Source organism: Gossypium hirsutum, chromosome A12 (assembly GCF_007990345.1).
Source record: "Gossypium hirsutum isolate 1008001.06 chromosome A12, Gossypium_hirsutum_v2.1, whole genome shotgun sequence".
Taxonomy (NCBI): Eukaryota; Viridiplantae; Streptophyta; class Magnoliopsida; order Malvales; family Malvaceae; genus Gossypium; species Gossypium hirsutum.
In genome coordinates this window covers 76,377,014-76,382,463 of record NC_053435.1, presented here as the reverse complement: position 1 = coordinate 76,382,463, position 5,450 = coordinate 76,377,014, and the positions used below count along the sequence as shown (strand labels likewise).

The window sequence follows — 5,450 nt, the reverse complement described above, 5'->3', positions numbered from 1 at the left end:
GAGAAATAAGGCGTAGCTTAAGATACACGGAGAGCGAGCAAGAAGATGATACTCAACCCCCAACCAAAGAGATGGTTGAAAACCAAGGCAATAAACTACCTCCTACAATTGCAGTTAATCAAAATCCTGATCCACCTGATCCACGCACTATGTATGGTTATGCTAAACCTTCTTTAACAGGAATTGAATCGAGCATAGTGAGACCTGCTGTAGCTACAAATACTTTCGAATTAAAACCTAACACTATTCAAATGATACAAAAATTTGTTCAGTTTGATGGTTTGCAGGATAAGGATCCCAACGCTCATTTAGCTAACTTCTTAGAACTATGCGATACATTTAAAATTAATGGCGTTTCTAATGATACCATACATCTTCGGTTGTTTACCTTTTCATTGAGGAACAAAGCTAAACAGTGGTTGAACTCGATACCACGAGGGTCAATTAGTACTTGGGAACAAATGACCGAGAAATTTTTACTAAAATATTTTCCACCGGCTAAAACGGCTAAATTACGTAATGATATCTCTTCTTTTGTGCAGATGGACTTAAAAACACTCTACGATGCATGGGAGAGATACAAGGACCTTCTGAGAAGGTGGCCTCACCATGGGTTACCGCTTTGGCTCCAAGTACAAACATTTTACAATGGTCTAAATCCTTCGACTCGGTAAATGGTTGACGCAGCGGCGGGTGGAACCATCAACAATAAAACACCGAAAGATGCCTATGAGTTTATAGATGAATGTCACTGAATAACTATCAGTGGCAAGTCATGATGACAAAGCCAACAAAAACAATCAGCGTTTATAATGTCGATTTGGTCACCATGCTCTCTAATTAGGTAGAACTCTTAAATAAAAAGATTGATGGTTTTCTTAGTTCTTCACAGGTTCACCCAGTAATGTAGTGTGAAGCAAGTAACTATGGAACAAACCATTCGGAATACCAACCTTATGGCCACAACATGGATAACGAGCAATTAAACTACATGGGTAATAATCCTCGACCTTAAAACAATCCATTTAGTAACACTTATAATGTAAGTTGGAGGAACCACCCCAATTTTTCATGGGGCGGTCAAGGAAATCAAAGACCACAATATCCTTCGGGCTACCAACAACCACCCTACCAACAGGAAAAGAAGCCAAACCTTGAAGAGATGCTCTCAAAGTTCATATTAGTGTCAGAAACCTGTTTTCAGAACACCAAGACAGTACTTAAGAATCAATAAGCGTCGATCCAAGGACTAGAAACTCAGATAGGCCAGCTTTCCAAACTAATCCCCGAACGACCACAGGGTAGTTTGCCAAGTAATACTGAACCTAACCCAAGGGAACAACTTAATGCAATTAATATTCAAGATGACGAAGGAGTCGTTCAGCCTGAACTAGAATCGAGGCAAGAAACTGTGGTAAGCAAAGGTCAAGGTGAGGTAGATCAAAATACAAACAAACCAGTAACTGTTAATATAAACCTCGTGTGCCATACCCCAACACGATAAGGAAAGACCGTTCAGATGAACAATTTGGTAAATTCCTTAAACTCTTAAAAAAATTACATATTAACTTACCGTTTAGTGAAGCTCTATCGCAGATGCTAAACACAATGAAATTTTTAAAGGAGCTTTTAGTAAATAAGCAGAAGTTGGATGAGGCATCGCATGTGGAGCTGAACTCAGTTTGCTCGGCCATTCTCCAAAATAAACTACCCAACAAACTAAAAGACCCAGGGAGCTTTACTATTCCTTGTTTAATTGGTAGTTTAGATGTTAATCATGCATTAGCTTATCTAGGGGCTAGTATCAACGTCATGCCTTACAAAATGTTTAAGCAACTAGGTTTCGGGAAACCCAAATAGACTAGGATGAGCATTCAAGTAGCAGATAAAACTATAAGATTCCCTAGAGGTATTATTGAAGATGTGCTCGTGAAAATCGATAAATTTATATTTCCCGTTGACTTTATTGTTCTAGACATAGAAAAGGATAGCAACACTCCCTTAATTCTAGGAAGGGCCTTTTTAGCAACTGCTAAAACCATCATTGATGTTGGCACAAGTGAACTCACACTCCGGGTTAGAGACGAAACAATCACCCTTCAAGCTCGCAATTCTGGCAATACATCAGGAATTGAAGGTGATCATTTAAACCATTCTGCTAAACCTAACAAAATGGTGCAACCTACTTTGTAGAAAATAAGTCTGAAGGATGCACACGAGTCATTCTCAAGCAATAGTAGAGGACCTGTTCATGAAGATTGAAGACTACAAATCAAGGAACTCGATGAATGGCGGACACAATCCAAAAACACCCGACAAACTGAAACTACGCCAAAACGAGCCTTATACCTCTCCAAATCAATTTAAGGTTGGTGATAAGGTCTTATTAGATGTCGCAGATCCCCACATTGTCACTACCACACCGAATGAGGAAATCCCTCTTACGGTACTTAGTATTTTTCCATTCGGTACGGTGGAGGTGAGTTATCCCAAGTTCGGCACTTTTAAGGTAAACAACACCCGATTAAAACCCTATTTTGATGAGATTGATAGCAGGAATAAGGAGTATAAACTCCTCAAACCACTATGACCATTCAAGGGAGAGGTAAGTCGAGCTTACACTATAAATAAGTGCTTCTCGGGAGGCAACCCGAGCACTAACAATATTAATCTATTTAAATTTTGGTATTTAACTCCTAACTTTTTAATAGAAATCTTGAATACAGGTGTTTCCACAGAGACACGGCCAAGCACACGGGCGTGCTTAAGGGCATGTGAAAACAGGGCAAAAGATTTCTCCAACACGGTCGACGATTAAATGCCACAGCCGTATGATATGGCCGTGGTCGAGCCTGCCAAAACAACACGGGCGTGCGACACACCCGTGTGGAAGAACCGTGGGTGAACCTGTTAAAACAGCACGGGCGTTTGACACGCCCGTATGGAACACCCGTGGTTGAACCTGTTAAATTAACACAAATGTGGGGCTTGCACACACGGGAGTGGGAGAAGCGAACAAAGCCAGACATGTCCGTGCGACATGGCCGTGTGAACCCACACGCCCGAGGAACACGGGCGTGTACTAAATGTCAGACGCGCCCAAATTTGAAATTCGCGAATCACACGGGCTGAAATTGGGGGACACGGGCGTGTGCCCTGGCCGTGTGGTCCAAAATCTATAGATACCCTGCACTATTCACTTTCTTCCCCATTCAAAAACCCTAACCCTAGCCGCTGCAACTTCACACGACCTCCCTGGCACATCCGTGCTCCGCCTACAACTCCATTCTCGACGCCAAATCTATCCCTTAGTGTTTGTTAACTCATTTTTCTTTTATTTCATTGATTTATAATGCTATTTATCATATTAATCTATATTTTTCATGTCATTTCCATATTAATAGTCACATAAATTTCATTTATCAAACAAGTTATCATCTTTCTCATGTTTAAAATCTTACTCATTAAATGATTCCTACACTTCATTCAATTAGTTAGAAGTGAATATTCATGGCTAGGATAGTTGAAATAATCATGCATATTTTGTTGATATCACTTTTCATTCATATAGTATTTTGCATTCCATTCCTTGCCATTTTTACTTATATTACCATGCTCATGCCACAAAGAAATGGGTCATTGAACTTATTGTCTTAATTGAATTTAGTAATTGTGGCTGAATATAGTTATGCATTTTCTTTTTCGAATCTAGTCGTATTCCTTTTATATATTATAAATTGTCCGCTCATCAAAAGATGAATTGATGCTTCCACTTGCAGGTACACAATGTCGCTTTCAAGAGGAAACAAAAACGTCGTACCTGCTTCAAAGAAGAGGAAGGGAGCGTCCTCTTCCGTAGGTCCAACAGTGAAAATTTGTCACCCTCTTCTATAGTTCCCTCGAGGGCCCCAAGAAGAACTTTTCCAGATACTTTGAGCCCGACCTTTAATTGCGGGCCACTGTATCGACTGATCTACCGTAGAACAAGTTTAGATGGCTGATACGATTCGGGCCCTCTTGACCACCGACCCTTGGGAGCTGTTATTTGGGATCATCGAACCAACATACCTCGAGCTCACGATGGAACTATGCTCAACGTTCCATCTCCATACCATAATGACGAACTAGGATGATCTCGGCATGGTGCAGTTTCGCCTAGGCGGGTTAGTCTACCAGCTAAGCGTCCCAGAGTTTGGTGCTGCACTAGGCTTATATACGAAGGAGTTCAATGAGGAGAATGAACTACATGCTCTCAGTCGCCACATACATTTCTCTCCCTTGAAGTGCTGGCACACTTTGGCCCCTAGCACGGCCTCCTACAATCCTAGCCGCTCCAAGGCATCAGTTCTCCCACCATTCCGGAGGTACTTACACACTATTTTAGCTCACATGATTACAGGGAGGTAAAAGAGCACTAGCGTCGTCAACACCCACGACGTCTACTTCTTATGGTGCATGTCGCAAGGGTACATCATCGACCTTACCTATTTCATCGCCCTTGCGATTCAGCACCAGACGGAGTGGCATCTGAAGGGGGTCATCTCCATTGGCCCCAACGTGACTCGACTGGCGCGACACTTTAGGCTCCTCAACACTGCGGCCTAAGAATCATCCCTCACCCTCATTGGCCAGATGTCTCCACAAGGCATCTCGAGCATGCTTAGCATGAGGATGATCGAGAGGCGCCGAGGAACCTACTCTCCCCAGTATCATCTCGCCCAATCTACCAAGGGGGAGGCCTACGAGGACATTCCTGATGATGTCCTCCCACAGCACGAGGACCCATTGACTCTGCCACCACCACCCTCTCGTCTAGTTCATGCGGCGGCTTCATATGCTGACATCTCTGAGCGCCTCACCCGATTCAAGCAGTAGTGTTTTCAACGATTTGACAAGATTGATGCTACTCTATAGCAGATTTGTCAGCACCTCCACATCTCATCGCCAGTCCCATCTCACGAACTATCCAGCGATGAAGATGTTTAAAAACATTTATTTAGTATTTTATGTTTTTAATTTTTATTAAAACTACTTTTTATTTTTATTTGTATTTTTAGTAGATTTTAGAATTTTATTTTTAATTATAAATTTCGGTTTTTCTTTATGAGTAACTATTCTTCATAATATCCCCTAAAAAGTTCCTAATTTTATCACAGTTCTATAGAGCTTTTAAGCTCATCATTACATAGGAACCAAACCTCCACCGGGAAAAGTTCTCCACGACTGCCATGTCTTGCTCGTCCACGACCATAGCTACCACTAGATATAATATTCTTTTGGCGCAGGACTTATGGACTAATGAACCTATACGACCGCCGGAGTATCTTCCTCCACTCTCGAACCGATTACTCTCCAAAACTCTAGTTCGAGGAATTCATCATACATGAAGTTTCACTTCTCTCCCTATCTTATTTTTATACTCTAATATCTATCTTTGTACATTGAGGGCA

At 41.7% G+C, this 5,450-nt stretch overlaps 1 non-coding gene across 1 annotated transcript; it reads right to left on the bottom strand.

The window, feature by feature from the left end:
• Nucleotides 1–509: 509 nt before the first annotated feature.
• LOC121211570 (small nucleolar RNA R71) lies at nt 510–616 on the bottom strand. Its single transcript, XR_005906792.1, has one exon. It is a non-coding gene; the product is annotated as a small nucleolar RNA R71 (small nucleolar RNA).
• Nucleotides 617–5,450: the final 4,834 nt, after the last annotated feature.